At 43.3% G+C, this 22,487-nt stretch overlaps 1 protein-coding gene across 1 annotated transcript in view; it reads left to right on the top strand.

Annotated features, from left to right (window-relative positions):
• Positions 1–22,487, top strand: part of LOC119652878 (protein numb) — a 252,661-nt gene that overhangs the window by 39,392 nt on the left and 190,782 nt on the right. The window contains exon 2 of the mRNA XM_038057242.1: positions 1,297–1,334. The gene's annotated coding sequence lies outside the window, so the exon portion shown is untranslated. The remainder of the gene's footprint in view (positions 1–1,296; positions 1,335–22,487) is intronic.

Raw genomic sequence — 22,487 nt, forward strand, 5'->3', positions numbered from 1 at the left:
AGATCATTTGTTGATGATTCATCTCCAGGATCTCTGTTGACTGCGGTTATTGCGGCATCCATTTCCCTCTTATAGGTGTTGCGGAGGGCTGTGTTGTGGATGGTTTCAGTATTCAGTATTCACTCTCACCTGATTGTCAGAGGGGATTGTAGGTGGTGTCGTAATTCGAGCTCGGAGCACCATGCCAACGAAATAGTGGTCCGAGTCTATATTGGCCCCCCTATATGTTCTGATATTCATCAAGGCTGAGAGGTGGGGGAGGTGTTCGATCAACACTAGGTCAATGTGGTTGAAAATGGTCCCGTCTGGAGAGACCGATGTATGTTTGTGGACCGCTTTCCGCACAAACCAGGTACTTCCAACAACCATTTCGTGTGACACTGCTAATTGAATAATCCGCAGTCTGTTGTATCATTTGTATTTTGTATCCCTTTTTACCATGGATCAGATACAACCTTAGGACTGACGTGGTCATTCGCAATGTTGCTCTTCATTCTACATTGCATGCGGGTTAAATGGACGATAGCAAACTTATTGAACAACTCCATTATAGAGATGTTATACGGGAAGGGAAACCGAGTTGAGAGTTGCAACAAAGCTATGGATTTCCGTCTGATGAGTTTTTATCCCTCTCCTTCCGCTTTGCCTTCATTTCCTGACACTTTTTGCAGCAATCTAATCAGTAAAGGTAACAATCAATAAATATTCGCTTTTTCGCGTCACTTTTTAGCTTTTTCGCGTCACTTTATAGCTTTTTCTTTGTCCCTTGGAATTTCATCCCTAAATAATTCTTCTTTTAGAATAAGTGATAATTCCCAAGTGGTCCTTTGTAATATCCCGACAAAGGTGCTTTGATATCAGTGCCTCTTATACTTGATCTACATGGCTCCAACGAAGAGGGTGAGAAACCTTCAATGTCAAACTGAGCAGCCTCTAGTAATTACTTTCTGAACTTTTGCAACCCCTGTTCAATCCATCCAGTTCTTTTCAATTGGATTCAATTCGAAAACTTTGTTTGTCATAATAAAAACTGGGTCAACAGCAATTTCCCATGGCAAATAAACTTTTTCTTTAATAATGCTTCGATAAATTTTTATCAGTGAACTCATCGTTCATCCCTGACTGCTGCGGATAGCTGAATCGATTTCTGATAAAAACAAAGTTAGCGTTTCTTGCTCGTGTTTTTAGGCGTCCATTCAGGCGATGGACGGATGGTAGAGATCTAATACCTTTCCATCTTTCTCCCTTGATTGCTGGATAAATAGATTTCATGCATTTCTCTTATTTCGTTTGCAGGTGGTCCACGGATTCGAAAACATCTGCATTAGCGCCAGGTGAGTAGTCCTCTATTTTGGCAGGGTTTTTGTTTCAGCGATTTTTAAAGGAAGTTGAGCTTTTTTGATGTTTGCAGCACAAGCGAGGGGGTGAGGACGTATAATAGCAAACTATGCCCTTTTCAGACTGTAACAATAACTTCCTGGAATCGACCGTTTATTCGATATTGCTTTGCAATAAATTATGTAGAGTGACGCGTGCATGAATGAATGAGGATCAGATAAGAGAGTAATTTATGGAAATTTATGGATATTTAGTACATAGTTCCTGAATGAATGTGCATGGGGAATATGACGCTTTCTGCAATAACAGTAAAACATGTCAAATGAAGATATTTTTGCAATTAGTTGAACGGGAAAAATAAAAAGAAAACCTCTACATGCTTTTACAAAAAGCTGTTAAAGCGACGAAAGCCGTGAATTTGCTGCTGCACTGGTAGGTTCAATGTTCTGCGCCTCTCTCCGTCTACAGTTCCTCTCCTTGGATAATCTATGTACATATTAAGTTTAAAACAAGTTTATATTTTCACAACTGCAATAGCTGCCAGCATATGGTTTCAACAAAAGCTAGGCAGAAACCGACCATTGTTTCATTTTGGTCTTGATGAATCACCGAAATCTTCTTCATGGTTGAAAAGTTTTTGGCATTTCTTAGGAAATTATCTGGTTCTTTTTGGCGTGAAGAGAAAAACAAAGCAAATATCAAGCGAAAGATATAGTGCACCGCAATATTGATACATGGATGGTAGAAAGAGGAATTGAAAAATTAATAGACCAGCTTTTTTGTGGTCGAAATGATGAAACATTGATAATCATTGCGTGTTTTATTGTTGATTTCAGATTAATGATATGCTTGAAAGTGTATTTTGATACATAATCAACATCTGTTCGGTATTTTCTCAACAAAGCAAAATATATTTTCATTTCACACATAAATTCAATAAAAAATAAATTGTATTGATTCATAAATGTGTGCCATATGTACAGTTAAATCCCTCTAAGATAAACCTCCCCTAATTTAAAAAAAAATAAACTAAAATTTGCTTCGGTACGAGGTACCTCTGCCAAAGACGGTCCCAAGTCCGTTTGAGAAAGAAGAAGGGACGAGTCGCTTTTTTACCTCAGATGGCTTCCCTTTGAGCTGGGGATTAAGAAAGTAAAAAGTTATCTATTACTTTAATAAAGACGGACTCGTTCATAAATTTTAGGTATCGTACTAGGGGACACGAGTTGATCTTTGGAACATGCGTACGGTCCACGACAACGAACGATAGTCCCAACTTTGCCAACCTGACACTCTGAATGATTTTAGATGGTTGGACTCTGGAGAGCACACCTCCCCCTTTAGCAGAATTGTGCTACTGTACTTTGAAAATTCTTCGGTATCGAATTAATGTTTATAGCAACCACGAAGTGGTTGCCGGGGAGCAGATTTCGGACAGAATGTTGCGAGATTCCGGTCCAGAATAAGGACAATTGCAAACATAGTCTCCACAACTATAAGAATAGTGGTGGAAAGCTTGTGGATTTCTGCAAACCCCACCGCGTCGTCATTGATTGCACAATATTTGAGCCTGCCACAAAATCAATCGGGTTTCAACCTCCTAACAACGTACGAGCAGTTAAATTGATCACATTCCAATCAGCAGTAAATTCAGGAGTTGCCTTCAGGATATGGCGCCGATATATTGACCTCGAAAGGAATCACCATCTAATGGTTACTTGCCTTTGCTTGTGAGCTGGGGGCAGCACTGGGCAGCCATTAAAAATGCTCTTTTTCGGCCACGTATGGAATTACGGAAACGAATCTATGAACATATCCAATGAAGACTCTTTTGATGGTTGCAAGAAACCACTCATTGCAGTTTCTCCGGAGCTGCTACTCCCACTTGTACGGCAATTGGAGATCTTTCTTCTTTCTTTAATCGTCAAAAAAGGAGCCAAATCTGTTCTTTCGGCTGTAAAACATGTTAGTGACTGTATTACTGTAATATTATTAGAAAGTATTTCGAAGCCTAGATACTCTGATTGGCCTAGTCGACGTTTTCAAATTTAGAGTTTGTTTCCCGCTTCACGGTGTTACAAGCACGAAATCGGAAAGCTTGACTTGTAAAATGGATAACAATAACCTAACTAATCCTTAGCTTGTTGTTTGGTGTGGATATTTATTCTTGCAAATACCGATATTTCGGGAACCACGTTTTCCCTTCATCAGTGCTAACAAGTAGGCAATTAGGGAAGACTAGGGAATATTAGGACAGGAGAAAACCAAGGAATATTGCATGTTATTAGACGCATTCTATCGTCAGCTTGTCCTCGACAAGGCAAAGAAAATGTTGTCAATGTCATAAAGCCGCGGCCACTGCAACACCCATACTCCTCTGCTTTTCAACCAATGTCAAAACTAATGCCTCAGAAAGTACTCCTCCAGACCACTTGAAACCCCTCACATTCGGTGAAAAAAAAATTTTGCACTTCTTTCTTAGGTGTAGGGATTCTCCTCGCTCCATCGCATGCGTGGAAGTTCACAGCGCCAAACTTTCTATCGACCTTCATGTCAATAGGACTCAGCACAAAGCCGGGTACAAACATCCATAATTAAACTCAATTTGAATCCAAGGAAGGACATTGGAGAGCTGAGCATCGTCATTGTATGGTATGTGTGTTTTTTGAAAGTGGAATTTCGGATCCCCACGAAAAGCTGCACAATTTATCAGACGTGGGTAATAGAGGTCTTTCTTCACTTTCTATGTCGACCAATAACCTAACGAGCAGTTTCCCGCTTACATCTTTAGCCTACTCTTTCTTGATACGCTATACCTACATAATGCTGCAATCTAATTTATTTGTGCATCTCCTGCTATCCTGACCGTGGGTCTTGTTACGCCTTCGCAATTGCAAGTGAGAAATAGTGGTCACACACTCAGCGGCTGCTGCAAAACTTAAAAGACTAATAAAAGGTTGAAAATGAACATGATGCCATCGAGTAGAATACATCAAATCAAAACGAAACCAGAACCCCCGAAGGCTATGAATTGAAACGCGAGTCCTGCGGAAAACTTAAAGTAACTTGTTCAGACTGTAAGTTACGCAGGATAAACCAAAAGGTTTTGGTAAACTGGGGAGGGCACACGAGAGAAGTGGAAACGACCAAGGAAAATAAAAACAAAAGCACATCTCTGAAATCGATGATAATTGCATAGTGAGTTTTCTAATGTGCCTAAAATATGTGTTCATCTTCCGGGATCGAAGGCATTCGTGACATCAAGCGTTATGAGGAGCACTATCCGTCGAGATCGGTGGCTGTGTGCCTCGGCTCGATGAACCGCATCCACGACCTCCATAACAGCATCCACCATGGATCTCCCTGTCCTGAACCTGAACTTCCTTGGGAATAAATCCCCGACAGCGCAGATTGCTTTAGCGAGTCTACTCCTGATGAGCTTTTCGAGCCCTTTCTCGGCCGTGTCAAGCAGCTCCAGGTCTCCTTTTCTCTTGCTGATCAGCGCAAGTCTCGCTACCTTCCAGCGGCAAGGATAAATGACTTCCTTCAAGCAACCGTTGAACGCCCCAAGCAAGTCTGGTCGTCGGCGGAAAACCAGTATGTAAACTTCCACCAGGATACCATCAGGATATCTGGGGAATAATGTCTGTACAATATGGTCCATCTGGTCGGTACTTTTCCAATTTTCCTGGTGATGAGTTTATAGCCAAGTCCCACGAGTCGTTCACTTTGTTGATCAGGTTCTGCCAGCCACGAGCTTTGCTTTCATTTATCGCGCTGTAGTGTCTACTTTTTGCTGATCCAGCTTTTATGGCGCATGCTTCCTCGCTGGCGTGTAAACATTCCGACACAAAGTGATGTCAGGGATGTTTCCTTCGTAGCCTGGATGCCAAAACGTTAGTGTGGATCCGGTATTTAAAACTATAATCCCAGTTCTCGCTGCCATTTCCCGAACCCGTTTCCCTCTGGAGTCTGCCTGGGGCATACCCCATTCAAGGGCCCTAGCATTAAAATTATCGCCTACAAGATTCACCACTCCGTGCCCGAAACGTCATGCAGAGCATCAAGCTGACGCAGAAAGTTCGGCATCGTTTCATTCGGCGTCAGCTAAACGCTAAAAAACCTAGTGGCCTAGTATATGATTAACAAGTTGATGATGATATCTCGCAAGGACTTTGAAGCAAAAGGAAAGAAGTGACGTAGTATCACCACTTTATGTATGGGAATAAAAAGGACCTCTTTTCAAAAATTAGGGCAATGATTATCCCGAGGCTTTGTTTGAAAATTATGCTGAGAGTGAAATAGATGCACTATTTAATATTTTTAGCAGAAAGATGCTTGGTTTGTTTCAAATTTTAATGCATACTATTCGCCGTAATCAGCCAATGGTGAAACTTGTTGATACCAATATGCCATAATACGCTTTATTCCATGCAGTGAATGTAACTTGTAGAATGCTAGTTTACTAACTCTACATCAACGATGACTATTGTTGCTTAACACTCGCACGCAAAGTTGTTATCAAGTTTGTTGATCAATGACAGCGGAAAAGCAATTAACCATCACGAATCTATTATTAATGCATTATATAAATACTATTCCAGTAAATATTTAATTTATTGAACGGAAGCATTCAAACGGAACGGTTAAAATTGAATATTTTCCAGCTCTTTTACAGTTGCCCCAAATTGAAACTTTATGAAAATTACTTTTAGCTACGATTGTTCTGACGAATTTTTAATGACTCCCTTTTTGTCATAAAGAACGTTAGTATTGGAAGCAGCCGGAATGTGTTTAGCAGCATTAAGGCTCTGCCACCTGTCAATATGGTAAGGTTGTTTTCAATTTTTGATAGCAGCATTAGCCAATGTTACTGACATACCAATTGTTGGTTCCGGCCCGCGCCTGGGGTAAATTGAACCCATGCTTGCCTCAGCAAGCATCCGAGATTTCATTTTCCCTCCACACCACATTTACCGGGCACGCAGAGTAGTGGAACTTTAGAAATAGAGTTCAAACAGTTTCTGCATTCCTGAACAATTTCTGAAGTGATCAAAGAACTACACGGCTTCCTCATTGCAACTTGACTATCGCTACAGATCGCGATGCGCCTGCCCTTCAAACGCCTGTCAATTATTAAGGCTTCTGGTTCGTTCCAATTCTCTCTACGTTTCAAGATAACCTTCTATCAAAAGTGTGTATGGGGATTCGAGAATCAGAAGGCATTGCGAAAACTGGATCCGATTCTCCCAATAACTCTTCTAATGCTTTGTACTACCCATTCCACTGTTTCTCCATAGATCTAATCGAATTAGTCATTGCAGTGCTTTGAATAAACAAATCCTAGACCTGCAAATTAGGTAATGTATTTGGAGTTGCACCGGATGTCGTGCTCATGGCACCGGTAATTCCCAGATACATTGTTCTTTGCTTAGGCGCACATTGGCCTAATGATAGCAACATAAGGTCTAAGTCCCCATATTGAGGATTGTATCCCTCATCTCTGGGAGGCAAAGTTCATCCAGTTTTCCCCTTTTTATAAATAGTATCATTACGGTTATATTTGGATTTACAAAAAGTCCCTCTGGAAGTCCATGCCTGAGGCAACAATTGTCAATCAAATCAAAGGCACGTTGTGTACTTCGACACACTTTTCCAAGATCTCGATCAACAACAAGCTCACCCACGTCATTCGGATAAGCCTGAGCGTGTATTGGCAAATTTTTCAATTCGCATAGGAGTGAGTCCATTAACATACTCCATAGATGTGGCGATAGCACAACAACTTCGGAGCAGCCTTTCGTCGCTTCCGTCGTTAGGTGGCGATCAAGATCCATTTCAGCATACAACAGTCTCTGCGCCAGCATAACATATGAAGATGCACTCAATTAAAGTTTCATCAACGCTATGCACTTTGGTAACATCACAGGATTTCTGAAAATGCGCACAGTGAAACGCCCCTTCAATGTCCACGAACACCCCCATCGCCTTTCGGAGTTGTGTCCTCTATCTTTGAAACCAAAGAGTGAAGACCAGACTTACAGGACTTTCCACGCTGGTAAGCGAGTTGGTATTCATTTAGTGTGTGCGATCTTAGCACCCTCTCACGAACTTGACGCTCAACCAGTCTCGCCATACATTTAAGCGAAAATTATGTTAAGTTGATTTGTCTGAAGTTTTTTAGATTTGAATAGTCATCTCTCCCAAGCTTAGATATAAAGACGACTTAACCTTCTGCCAAGAGATAGGGACGTAGTCCAGAGCAAGACGTCCTCGAAAAACATTTCTTAGAAGTGGTTCTAAGTGCTTAAGGAGGGCACCTTTTGCATCGCTAGATAGATGGCATCTATGTCGTGTGGGTTGAAGTGGCATTTTCATTGGCAACAATCGCTTTCGCAGTGTCCCAGTTCTCCTTCCAACACTTATGTGTTGGAGGGGTTGCTGGAATCGCCACTAACTCCCTTTCACTTCTCTCACCAGTTCTTTCGGATGGTGTACTTCCAAGAGGGTTTGTACTGATTCCAGTCTTGAAAGTACCGTCGGATTTTCTAAGAGAGTCCAACTTGGCCGACTCATCTCCTGGACTCTGCACAAGCCTGAAGTCTCTCTTTCGCCTCACAGTACGCTCTAAAGGTATCTCGTTTCAAATACTTAACGAGCCTCTTATATTCACGCTGAGTTGCGGAAGATTAACCAGTCTTCATTCTTATTGCATTTACGCCTAGTCCAAGCAACCGTTTTATTGCTTTAGCCTCGGGGAAATTGGACAAGCCTCTTCATAGCACTCTATAAGTGATTCAGTGTTTTCAATTCATCTTCAAACAGTTCTTAGTTGCCTAGGGAGCTGCACATTATTGCCAAGAAGTTCATTGAATCCAATCCGTTTTCCTAGGGCTTCGTCTGACTGTTCACCTGCAATAGTCAAAATAAATTCTAAGTAACGACAATTTAAGAGTAGAACTTCATTTAGCACTCGCTAGTCTATAATCAACTCTAATTTGCAAATTGTTAGGTCAATTACTTCACCCCTTCTTGGCCCCGCGAACCTTAGAGGCGCAACTTACATTTGTGGTCATCAGCCCAGCCTGAAGTGATGAAATCAAAAAGCTTCTCTCCTCTAGGATTGTATTTGCTGCTACTTTCCCAACAACGTCATCGGAGGTGGTAAATAAGTAGAGGCGACTATGACGTTTCTTTCCTTGCCATTAACCTGGTATTGTGGGTGGACCATAACTAGGTGCTGTAAATTAAATTTAAAATTAGATTAACATGAAATTTGGGGTGACGGTAAAAGGTGGCATAAGAAACAAAAGTTATGTACCGTTGATGTGCGCCAATGGAATTACAGCCGAATTGGTTAAATATGGAGGCGACCAGTTAAACCAAGTGGTTCATCAACTTGTGCTCAAGGTATGGGACAGCGAATCAATGCCTGACGATTGGCAACGAGGCATTATCTGTCTCATACATAAAAAGGGAGATATCATACAGTGCAGCAATTATAGAAGTATCACGTTGCTGAGCACCAGCTATAAGATGTTCTCCGCTATTCTGCTGCCATACGCCCAGAACATCATTGGCCCATACCAAAGAGGCTTCACTGCAGGCAAATCAGCAACAGATCCGATTTTCTCTCTGCGGCAAGCGGTGGAAAAACTGTTGGAATATGGACAACAGTGATTCATCGACTTTAAAGCCGCCTATGATAGCATATCCAGGTTAAAACTGTACACGGCCATGGAAGAATTCGGTATCCCGACGAAACTAATAAGACTGACTAGGCTGACCCTGACTAATGTGTGAGGCCAGATAAAAGTAGCAGGATCACTCTCAAGACCATTCGACATCAACAACGGTCTACGACAAGGGATGCCCTATCATGCGTCCTCCTTAACCTGGCCCTCGAGAGAGTGATCCGTGATGCTGATGTAAATGCAAGAGGTGCGATCTTCTTTAAGTTCCCCCAACTACTGGCCTATGCTGACGATATCGACATCATGGGAAGAACCACCCGAGACGTACAAACTGCCTTCATCCAGATCGAGCAGGCGACGAGTGGCGCGGGATCTTGGGCTGCACATCAATGAAGGCAAGACAAAATATATGGTGGCAACGTCAGCACCGAAGACTAACCAACCAAAAACATCAACCCGCACTGGTCAAACAGGAAAATCAAAGTCGAAAATCACAACCGATAACAACTACGATGATGAAATCCGCGCACAGTTGTTGTCAGCCAACAGAGCCTATTTCAGCTTACAAAAACTGTTCCGCTCGAAACGTCTCACCATAGGGTCAAAGCTCTTATTGTACAAGACTATGATCTTGCAGTCCTCATGTATTCCTCGGAAAATTGGGTTCTTAGCAAGAAAAATTGCGAACTCTTGGCCGCGTTCGAGAGAAGAATCCTCCGAAGAATTTTTGGCCCCCTACATGAGGATGGACGATTCCGTAGCCTACACAATGACGAAATCTATGAGCGATACCATGACCGTCCGGTTGTGGATAAAATCCGGCTCAATAGGTTACGGTGGGCGGGTCACTTAATCCGTATGGATGTGGACGATCCCACCCGGAAAGTCTATAAGGGCAATATCTATGTTAGAAAAAGAAGACGAGGCAGACCCTGCCTAAGATGGAGCGATGGCGTAGGCCAGGACGCCAAACAGCTTTTAGGGATATCGACTTAATGGACCTCGCCGCAAAACCGGGATGTGTGGAGTTCCTTTTTAAGGCAGGCCTAAACCGGATACCGTTTGTTGCACCGTTGATGATAATGATGTGCGCCTAACCCTCTGCGGTAGAATTTTTTTTCGAAATAACCACAGAAATCGATTTAATGGTCAATTCTAAACAAAAAATGTTAAACGAAAATTCCTCGAATTCCTCGAAAATTTTCGAGTTATTCAAGTTTTCGGTTTTTCGTAAATAACTCGAAAACCATCCATTTTATGTAGAAATGATATTAATAAGAAACAAAACATATTAAATAACAAAAAGAAGGAATCTTTCATTTTTTTTTGTAGGTTTAATATGGACCGAGTTAACTCGTCAAACGTAAATTCGTAAATCAAATGACACAAAACCGGTAACTTTTGGCAGAAATTGATCTAGATTCACGTCAATCGGTCTTGCATGAAATAATTCGGAGGTTGCACCCGATTTTCAGCTTTAATGGCTACTAACAACTTTGACATCAGGACGCAGTCTCCCGAAAAATATCCTAGCCCCCTCTACTGATCCAATACCACAGGTTTTATTCAAACAAACCCATGGCTCTTGTAGCAGAAATATCTAAGGACATTCCAACAACTTAGCAAAGCCTTGCTGCCAGAATATAGGAAGAGGGTTGCAGGTTAATTTGACTAACCTTCATGTTTATAGACATAAATATAGCCTGATGTGACAACTGCTGCTAACTGAAGAGTCTGCTGCGTACAGTGTGGACATAACCGGGGCCACCAGCTTAACACTTTTCGCTGAAAGTTCCAATTTCTCTGGATGTCGCCACTCACTCTTGGTGGTGCATTTACACCCACGTTCTCATTCCCAAGAAACTTCGCCTTCTTTCGTAGTGCCTTCCGTTGTTGTCGGCGTGAAGTCTTCCCAGGTTCACGGTGTCCCGGCTGCATGGATCTGTTTTCACATACCGCTGTTATCCCAGTTGCGTCCGCATCACCAGCTTCTCTTTCTTCCGCTTTTCCTGATAGAGACGAAAGAGAAGGTTCGGACAGACAAGTCTGTAGTCTTCCCTCCTTTGCGGCTGAAATTTGCGAAGCCTTCCTTTTCCATTTTCTAAAAGAATTAGGCAACAGTGTCACCGATAGACCGTCTGTAGTCAGGTTTCCAATTCCTCTCATTAAGGACCTTCTTTCTTAGCTGACCGCGCCTTAGTCACTGGGTGCCGGCTTTCTACTGAAGTGGAGATCATGTCTTCCACAGATTCCTCAGTGGGGGGACATGAATCTGATGAGGCCTCCAAAATACGTGCCTCGGCCACGACCTGATTTCTTAAAATCAGGGGTGGGTTCGAAGTCTATGACTCCACATCACTTGGAGAGTTATAATCCATCGCTTCCATATTAATGTGTTCACTCTTACTGTAGTAGTAATCTACTACAGGGTCCGAGGTGTCCGAGGAGAAGAGTTGGAGCTGTAACTTCGAGCTTCCTAGTTGCCAGATCGTAAAACATAACTAAATGTGAAATCCATACTCACCTAGGCCAGTGTATCTTTATCGGTAAACTCACTTATAACCATCGTCAGTAATAGGACTATTTCTCATGTTACTACTGAACTCCTGTCAACACGAGAAAAAATATAAAATTTCATTGTCATTTTTTGCTTTCGTGATCTTACAGAATAACATTAGAAAACATTAAATATTCTGACCCATAATTTCACACTTCAACTTATCGATTTTCCTCTCCAAATTACTAAATTCACTAAATGATCTGATTATGCGGTAATGTCGTAAATCTTATTTCATTTCTAAATCCTCCTTAGGAGACTATATTAAAGCCTGAAATAATCAGATCCATACATTGCTGTCCTAAGGACACATTTTGATTGGAATTTAATGTCCGCTGGCTTGACGTTGCTGGGATTTAATGGAGCAATTTAGCCTCTATATTTGATTAAGCTTCACTTCCTCGCCCTTCTGAAAACAGGGCAGGTATGCAGGGAACAGCATTCACTTCCAGGTGGGGAGAGGAATCAGGCAGAGTGAAAGGAATAGGTTGAACTTTTGCGTGGTACTACGTAATGCGAAAATCTTGCTTGGTAATCAATTTCAGTTTTAACTGCAGAGTTTCCTGTAAAACTATGTTTAGATTTATTTCATTTGAGCGGTGCTGACATCGAATTTATTTCAATTTGAGGAAGTTATTATGATTACGTTAGAGCGTTAGAGTCATTAGAAATTCGTCAGGTTAGAAGAACATTTCAGATTAAAAGGACTTTGCTTGATCTAAACGAATTGCTGGTCGCTCTTGCCTATGAAATATTATTCCAATCGAGAGAGAAAGAAATGAAAGGTCATTCCAATCAAAATATCTGTGCTTTACATTTTATAAGGCTGGAAAAATGTGTAAGTACATACTGCTAATCTGAAAATGGACTATGATATTACATAAGCTGAAGCTTTACACTTTAAGGAAGCATACTAAGACAGGCGGTTAATATCAACTTGGGCATTTGGAAAGCCGCTCTCTGGTCTTTTGTTAATGACGTCTGCGTGAGCAGAAGGCCTATATATAAATCTAAATTCATCTAACGGTTGCATTACGTGTCGCTAAAATGGGTCACGATTTTTCAGCCTACCATATTTTCACTGAGTTTAAAAATAAGTAATAAGTGAGTCAATAAACAAAATGAAAAGTTAATTAGACCAGAATATAAAATCAGGACGCGTTCTTGCATATCAAATAGTTGCTGACACCATAAATATCGAACCTTTAATGCAGGTACATAGCAATTGACTAGGATGACCCTGACCAATGTGCGAGGCCAGATAAAAGCAACAGGATCACTCTCAAGGCCATTCGACATCAACAACGGTCTACGACAAGGGGATGCCCTATCATGCGTCCTCTTTAACCTGGCCCTTGAGAAAGTATCCATGATGCTGAAGTAAATGCAAGAGGTACGATCCTCTTTAAGTCCATCCAACTACTGGCTTATGCTGACGATATCGACACCATGGGAGGAACCACCCGAGACGTACAAACTGCCTTCATCCAGAGCGAGCAGGCGGCCATTGGGGCAAGATCTTGGGCTGCACATCAATGAAGACAAGACAAATTATATGGTAGCAACGTCAGCACCGAAAACCAACCAACTAACAACCGTGTAGCCGTGTAGATGTCAAAAGTCTTTGTCAGATATATTCAGAAGACATCTTTTAAATTCACTACTTGGATATTCGTAGCCGGTCAGTCGAACTTCAACTGGCCCTGTGGCAGTATTTTGCCCCGTCCTCGAATATAATTGCTCATAGAAAGAATCCTTCTCTAATAGATGGGTAATCTTCGTTGGTACGTGGTCGCACTGCACAACTATAATGCGCCTTAACCTGGAACCACCAAAATCCAAACCAACTCCCAGGTAGTCGTCTGCAGCAATTGACGCTGGATTCGCGCTTGCTACCACGAGTCTCTAGAATACTGAAGCACAGTGCTACAAGAAAGGAAGAAGCAGAAGCAGAGTCCCGTCATCTAACTTTAGATTCTGGGATCTCGCTTCAGTTTGATAAATATTCTGGGGTTTTGGGGGGGTAACCAATCGTAACCGTCAGGTCGGTCCGTATCCATGGTGTCCTTAACATCTTGGTAGCAGTGGAAATTTGTAGATTCATTCCCTTCAGACGCCTTTTGTATCCCTAAACCACAACTCCCAGTGCCAACTAAATCAGCTCATATTACCCGAATTTAGGTCAAACAAGTTTTGAAAATTTAGCCTGTCTTCATAGTTGATTCTTCCATCTTCGTGATCGTTCTCCGAACGTCTTTTACGTTAAACTTTTATTTACCCAATATGTTCTTATATTGGCACGTTTTCGCCTATGAAAAAAATGATATTTCATCACGGTCACTATAGATTCGTTAGCCAAATCATCCATTTGTCGGATGTGGAACTGTAATGCGGGCTCAATTAGTGCTTTGCCCCACTATCTACTCTTTGGATGCGTGCAGTGGGCAAAATCAATTACGCTACGCTCCTGGTTGTGCTTCCATCAGAGTACTAGTCTCAAGGTTTACTTTCCATTATAGCATCCTTTTTCTTCGTCACTGAAATATGTTCTTCTTTAATGGAAGCAATCGGTTCCACATGGAGCCGACAGCACAAATGAGCCGAAACTTGGAAATTAAGAATTTTTTTTGACACCTCCAAGATTAATTATGCTGTATCTGTTAAGAATTTTATGAGCCCAGGCTGGGTTCACTCCCACTATATATATTGACGTATAAGAGTCATAAACCAAATAAACTAATACCTAATTTGTCGGATGGTTAACGCTGGTTCATTGTCTTTGCTATCTGGAATGTCTTTAGTTGGTGACCAGACGTTTAAATTCTCTTCCCTTGTCGAGGGGCTGAATCAACCCGACTTAAACGGCTTAGTAGTCTCGTCCTTTGCGATTTTTTCTTGTAAAAAACCCACCGTTCAGCATAGGTTTCTTTTGAAATTCAATGTTTGAGGGTATGCCATTTCATCGTAATACTCGGCTGAAGTTACCCTATGGTAACCAAAGGTTGATTCAAGGAACTTCCGTTCAGTAAACTAACGCATATAATGTCGTAAATTTTTTTAAATAACTAACCGGTATGCCTGAAAACTTGACCAACCAACAACATGAAACTGCACTGGTCAAACAGGAAGAATAAGGATAGAAGAATACAACTTTAAGACCGTTGATAATTTCTCCTATCTAGGGTCGAAAATCACAACTCGTAACAGCTACGGAGATGAAATCCGTGCACGGTTGTTGTCAGCCAACAGAGCCTATTTCAGCTTACAAAAACTATTCCGCTCGAAACGTTTCACCATAGGGTCAAAGCTCTTACTGTACAAGGCAATGATCTTGCCAGTCCTCATGTTTTCCTCGGAAACTTGGATTCTTAGCAAGAAGAATTGCAAACTCTTGGCCGCGTTCGAGAGAAGAATCCTTCGAAGAATTTTTGGCCCCCTACATGAGGATGGACGATTCCGAAGCCTACATAACGACGAAATCTATGAGCGCTACCATGACCGTCAGGTTGTGTATAAAATCCGGCTCAATAGATTACGGTGGGCGGGTCACTTAATCCGTATGAATGAGGATGATCCAATCCGGAAAGTCTATAAGGGCAATATCGTTGGTAGAAAAGGAAGACGAGGCAGACCCTGCCTGAGATGGAGCGATGGCGATGGCACCAGACAGCTTTTACGGATATCGAATTGGTGGACCTCGGCGCAAAAACGGAATGTCTGGAGTTCCTTATTAAGGCAGGCCTAGACCGTATACCGGTTGTCGTGCCGTTGATGATGACATAACAATTGGTTATGCATTACCATAATCAGAGTACATTCTCCAAAAACGTGCATCCGATCCTCCGGTAGAACAGTTGAAGTGGGGCACTAATGTAGTGAAACTAATCTCAAAATTTAAGGCACAGGTGCTCAGCTTTGAGAAGCAGGAATTGTACGGTTCGCACTGCATCGCTCAAGTGTAACAGGAGAAAATGGTTTTCAAAAATGTTACATGGAGCTCAGTTAGACTTCTGCTGACCTTATCCATGGCAAAGTTTTAACAGGAGTAGATTCTTTATCTCACACATGTTTTCATAAAGCTGTTTTAAAGCTTCAAGGTGTATTGGATTGTTCTGGTTTACCAATAAAACTTCCCCAGCAGGTGTACTTGTAATTCTTGGTTTTCCCTTTCGGCTTCCATCTTCTGTCTCTTAAGTCGCTTCACCGCACTGCAGAGTAGATTGTTAGAGAGGATTTGCAGTGGAGTAACAAATCAACGAGATAGTTCTGATATTCATCAAGGATGAGAGGTGAACGCGCTTGATTATTACGTAGTCAATTTTAGGTCTGGAGAGAGCCACATTTGTTTATTTTCCTCCGAAAACCAGGTAATTTGTGCGACACTGCTCATCGGTTGATTTTTACACTCTACTTGAGGCAGCCTTCTTCTGCCTCTTCTTCGGATATATTGTTGAATATTAAAGAATGCCGGCTAGCTGCTTAGTAGCTCATGCTCCCAGCAAACATATAAAATCGATATAAAATTTGGTAATCGCTCTGTTAGTTTTGGTTCAGCAATTGGCTCCCAGGCTGTATGCTCTATAGTGGCTATCAATCCGCGCTTTCACCCTAGGACCTCAAACTACTCTTTGACCGTACCAACGAGGGAATGCTATTGTAAAATTGATGATCTCTTGACTGACCCCCTGGCGAAAAAACTTTTGTCCATTAACAATTCTAAAAAATGTTGTTCTCTAGAAACTTCGTTTTCTTCCTAGGGGAAGTGGGTAAAGACCCACCTTTAAAGAATTAAAAACCGATATCTGGGTGGGAAGGGACATAGGGATTTTTTTTTGCTGGAAGCTGCTTCAGGACTTATGGGGACATATGGGGGCTAGAGGAAGCACTTTTTTTAGCATTGACGGTTCAGTAAGCTTAAACCATCTCTCAACATTCATGTTCTCGGGTATCAAACTGCAAGACCAAGGCTTCAAAAGCGTTCATTATACCTAAATCCTTGGCCATCGCCAGGCGAGTCTTCTATGTTGTTTTTTGGTTTAGTCAACTACGACTACGTATTAATGAAACTCGAGAGTTGTGGAGCTTGTAGCCAATATACCCGAAAGCGCTTTGCTCGAAGGCGGTTTGTCCGGAAGTGAGAGCTATTTTGTCCTCAGAGGCAGATGCATATTCATAAGTAAAACTTTGGTTGCAACAGATAACGCTGATAGGAGCCTTATGTTGGCTTGTCTTTTGAGGTTTGGGTTCCAATACAAAAACTAGGATTAGTTCCGGTTTGAATTTATGTATAACCTAAGTTTGTGCTTGATTATTTTCCACCAATCAGTGCATTGTTGCCTCTACAGTAGTTCAAGACCGAAATTTTATTTTTGTTAGTTTTTCTGACTGTTGTTTCATGACTAAATACTGTAGTTTTTATAGGTAAGAGTCAGTTGACTTCAAAGCAGCCCTTTTGCCGAGGTAAAACCCTTCTGATTCGCATGGTAACTTCACCTTTTCAACTCGGTTAGCATGGTAGTAGATTTTAGTATTTTCAAACCTTGGTTAATGGTTTGTGCTAAGAAAATGCGATGGTACCAATCTATTCTGGTTCTACAAAGGATGAGGCATGAAACTGGCTGCTGTTGAATATTATTCTATTTCCAGGACGCCCGTTCACGTTTCCTTTATGAGTGAATGGTTCAATCAAACTGCCCCTTGGTAACGATCCAACTACATAACCACCTCTGACCTAGCGTGAGGGTGTCTCTTTATTCTTCGATAGAGGTTGAAAGCACCGAAAGCCACAGTGTGAGATTTTACCCACCAATAAACAATCACTCACTCGCTATACCCCAAGCAACTACCTAACATATAGATATTACATCGTGAGGGGATTAAAGCGATATTCACCATGTCCGGTCAGACACTGCGTTATGATAATGGGCATCTCTATGGTTACACAGACAGAAAAGCGTCCTGATTTTTCTTCCGTCGCCACTCCTCGACATTATGATCATCACCTTCCAATCGTACAATCTTCACACCTCTTCAGAAAAAATGTCAATGGGTATCATCTCGACAACCACGAATGCTGCTTCGTGAGATTTTATTCGGAAGCAACCCTTAACACGGTCGAACGATGTCCTACCGATAGTTTCTTCTTATGTGCCATTAATATTATGGGGCTTCAGCTGCACTGATTGTGCATATAGGGAAGTGAATGTGCACACCCTAGCTAACAGCAGCCACCTCGGTGTCTTAAGACTTCCAGTGTTGGGCATCATACTAGCTACAACTTTCATCGCTTTCTTGGCTGCGTAAATCAGATGTTCCTTGGAAGTTAACCGATAGTTCAGCATGATATCGGGGTATTACATGTACGGATTGAAATCTACCATGTGCTTTCTCGCATGGAATCTTAAAATTTTCTTTGACCTTCGCGAGCTCTAGTCGTGTGTCCTTCATAGACTTGAGCCTCATATGAGTAGTTAGTATTCTTAAGAATTTGTCAACCTATTTTCTAATGCCCGTAAGTGCTTTCTCCACCAGATTGACCACTGGATGGAAGTTAACTACTTTAGCTTTTCGCGCTGTCTTCAGAACCACGTTAGTATTCCGCCCGGATATATTGTTGGTTCCTAACTTTTTGCAAATATTGGTAAGTCTGTCACAGCTGGAAGCTCTGTTGTTATCGCAATAGTATATCTATAATTAGCCGGAAATACGAATTATCGATGTGCGCACTATTGGGATTCCACTGTATGTATTTGAAATTGCCTCCTTGTAGACCACACACTATTCTAATCCTGCCCTTGGAAATTGCCCACACAATTCACGCAGATGCAGCTTTTGGATAGTGACGGTAAACCATTCGTGCCTTGATACTTAGAAGATCCAGACCTAGGTCGTTCAGTTTCTCTTCCCCAGTAAAGATCACATCCACTTCGCTGCTCATCCTGCCCTTTAGGCCTCTATGATCTTACCGAATCCTTGGGAGATCTCGATAGGCTTCCCACTAGGTCCTCCGACGCATCTTTCCTCGTTGCCATTACGATATATGATTGCCTCTCGGGATCTACCATCTACCTCGATCATGACGACTGCTGTTGCCCTCCACCTTGCTTCTGTCGAGTCTTCAGAATCGCGTGTGAAGATCAACCAGACCTAGACAAAGTACAAGCCATTTCAAGTTTCCCGCTCCTCAAAACCGTGGAGGATCTGCGAAGGTTTTTAAACATTTTAAACTTCTATCGTCGTTTCATACCCAAGACCGCTCATCACCAGGCTATCCTTAACGCTCACACCCAAAAACAAAAGATTCGCGCAAGGTTGCGTGGTCTACAGAGGCCGTCCTGGCGTTCGAAACCGTTTGTGTGTGTTTGTCGATGCCTCAGACACAGCAGTAGGCACTGCGCTTCAACAACGGTTGAACCAAACCTGGCAACCGTTGAGCTTCTTTTCTAAACAGCTAAACCCAGCTCATCGAAACTTCGGCGCCTACGATCCTGGGCCGCGTATCTTCCCATTAAATACTTCCGCTTCTTCCTTGAGGCAGTTCACTCTGTTCGCGAACCACAAACCCCTTACGTTCGCGTATAAACAAAAGCCCGACAAAGCGTTTCCTCGCCAACTTCGGCAACTAAGCTTCATCAGTTTCCGTCTGACATCCACCGCGTGTCTGGAAAAGACAACGTCGTTGCAGACGCGTTGTCACAAATCTCGGAGGTTACAGTCCCCTCCGTGCGCGATTATACGGTAAACACAGAAGTTGCAGAAGGATGACGTAGAGCTTCAGAACCTGAGTAAAAACTCCAGTTCAAGGAGTTTCCTGTCTTCGGCTCGATTTCCTACATATTCTACGAGACTTAGTGCAAAGGACATTGGCGATTTATTCCGGCCGATTTTTGCAAGGAAGTATTTCTCGCAATACACGATCTTGCGCACTCAGGCATCAGGACGACGAACCGGTTAGTCACCGGAAAATAATTCTGACCGTCCAAGGACGTAAACTCTTGAGCAATCAGTGCATCGCGTGCCAGAAGTGTAAGGTCAACAAACACGTCAAAAAGGAAATAGGCGTATCCTCTCGGTCGACCAAGCGCTTGCATACCATCGACGTCGACATCATTGGTCCATTGCGAGGCTCGCACGATTACAAAATTGCCTCACAATTATCGACAGATTTGCGCGGTGGCCTGAAACAATACCGCTGACTGACATTACTGCAACAATCATGTGCTGAGAATGTTTCCCGCGCCTTTGTATATCAGCCGTAATCATCACGGACCAGGGAATGCAATCCTATGGGATGTTGGAACGTTTGCACCGGACGCTGAAGGCCGCATTAATGGCTCGCGATGATTCGTCGTGGTCTCTGTCCTTTCCTTTCGACCTTCTTGGCTTTTGCGCAGCCCGCCAAGAGAAATTCTCATCCTCACGGATATGGTGCACGGGGGGAATCCGTGGCACCTCGCCGACCCTGTGCTGAATATCAGATATCGGTTTCGAAACTGCGGCCGAATGTATCTTCCCGATATACGATGGCGGGAGTCGACACCCCCTGGAATCTCGAGACATGCTCGCGGGTCCCCGTTAGGGTGGACACTTCTCGGAAGCTGCTGCGCCCACCATAGGAGGAGTCCATAAAAGTGCTGCAGTACTGTTATAAGTCTCTTTTTGTCGAAACTGAAATCCTTCCGAAAAATTTAAAAAAAAGTCATGAAGCTGCGACTATATAATATACTGGCACCTGGAATTGTTGGGAATTATATGGCAACCTTCTTAAGTTCATTCTACAATCAGAATTTTACAGCCGCATAGATGGTAATAGAGCAAGCTACTAGAAATATTGGTGGGAAAAGTTAAGCAGACCTTTCTCTACCTCAAGACATAGTATATTGATATTATACTAAAGTGAATAGCCTGACGTAATAAATGCATATAATGTACATTATGGGCTACGTACAGTGAGTCTTTGAGGGTTTTACGTGAGCACCTGTCTGGACGACTTAATCCTACGGTCTTCTTAAGACACAGATTGATTTTGTGACCACAATTAGAGCCCCGCTGAGACAAGCAACAACGGCACCAGTCTATACCAAGTGCATGGCTTAGCATTCATACTGGTGGCTGCAAGACCTACCTTTTTTTATGGATGGAGGTGGAAATCTTAGAAAGACGCTGCTGCCCCAGGTTGCAACAGTGTGTGGGATTCGCACCCACTGAAACCACTCCCACTCTTCCGCCCCTCCCCGCGGGACCATCGTGAAGTATCACTTCGCGGGGGAGGCTCTGGTTCGCTATACCAGCTCGTCCATGCCACGTCTCCGTCGCGCCGCCTTTCGAGCTCGATCCAACTCCAGGAGTTTTGTCTGCACCACGGCTACTGCCTCATTTACCGCCATCCAGTTTTCCTCCGACTTCAGCATCTCTTCCACCAAGTTCAAGGGCTCGATGTCCGCCCCTAAGATGCTGTTCAACCTCCTTTTCTGCTGCAGAAATCTGGGACAATGGAACATAACGTGCTCCGGGTCCTCGGATATAGCACCGCATTCAGGACAGTTGGGAGACTCGTCCAACTCGAATCGATGCAAGTACTTCCTATAGCCACCGTGTCCCGTAACGAACTGTGTCAGGTGGTAATTCAATTTTCCGTGCTTTCGGTTTACCCAGTTCTCGATACACGGGATCAATGTATTTGTCCACCGGCCCTTGTCGGAGTTATCTCATCGTTGTTGCCACTTGCCACACAACTCTCTCCTGATGGCTTTTCGGAAATCCGCATTCACCTCGGCTGGATTTGCCTTCCGTTTTTCGTAGAGCCAGTGTGCCTCGCTCGCTAGAAGATCTATAGGGATCATTCCTGCGATGACACACACTGCCTCCGTCGACGCCGTCCTAAATGCGCTGCACACCCTTAGCGCAATTGGCCGGTATGCCGAACTTATCTCCCTCCGGTTGACAGCGTGGTTCAACGCTTCCGCCCAGACAGGGGCCGCGTATAGCAGGATCGACCTCACCACTCCCGCGATGAGTAGCCTGCGACTATACTTCGGCCCTCCCACGTTAGGCATCATCCTTGCAAGGGATGAGCTGGCATTTGCTGCCTTCTCTCGCGCATAATCCAAGTGTCCCTTGAAACTCAGCTTGGCATCGATCATCACCCCCAGGTCTTTGACAACCGATTTTGAGACGACCTCACGATTACCAACCCGGATGGTAGCCGTGTTGTTCTTCCTACGGTTGGTAATGAGGACCGCCTCCGACTTTTCGTCCGCCAGGTCCAGCTTGGCCATTCGTAACCATGACTTGATGGTATGAATGGCTTCATTTACATAAATCTCCACGTTCTCGGGATACTTTGCAATTGCAACTACCGCCAGGTCGTCCGCAAAACCAATCAGCGTTGTCTCCTCCGGCACGCGAAGGCCAAGCACTCCGTCGTGCATTATGTTCCACAGCAGCGGTCCCAATACAGGACCTTGATGCACACCTGCTGTCACAATGTACTCCTTCGGCCCGTCGTCCGTCTCGTACCAGAGAAGTCTGTCCGAAAAGTAACTCTCGATGAGCCGAGCCAAGTAGCTAGGAACACCCAGGCCAAAGTGCCTTTAATCCAGCCCCAGTTGGCTGAGTTAAAAGCATTTTTGACGTCCAACGTCACCAGAGCACATTTGCCCATGGGCATTGCATTTCGAGCCAATTCCACGACCTTTGCTACTGCATCGACCGTAGAACGGGCTCGCCGAAACCCATATTGCCGCTCTGAAAGAGCACCCGCAAGCTCGATGAACGGGAGCAGCCTGTTGTATATCACCCTCTCCAACATCTTCCCCATGGTGTCTAAGAGACAAATAGGGCGATATGAAGAGGGCGCGCCGGTTGGTTTTCGGGGCTTCGGTAGCAACACCAGCTTC

This window comes from Hermetia illucens, chromosome 3 (assembly GCF_905115235.1).
Source record: "Hermetia illucens chromosome 3, iHerIll2.2.curated.20191125, whole genome shotgun sequence".
NCBI lineage: Eukaryota > Metazoa > Arthropoda > Insecta > Diptera > Stratiomyidae > Hermetia > Hermetia illucens.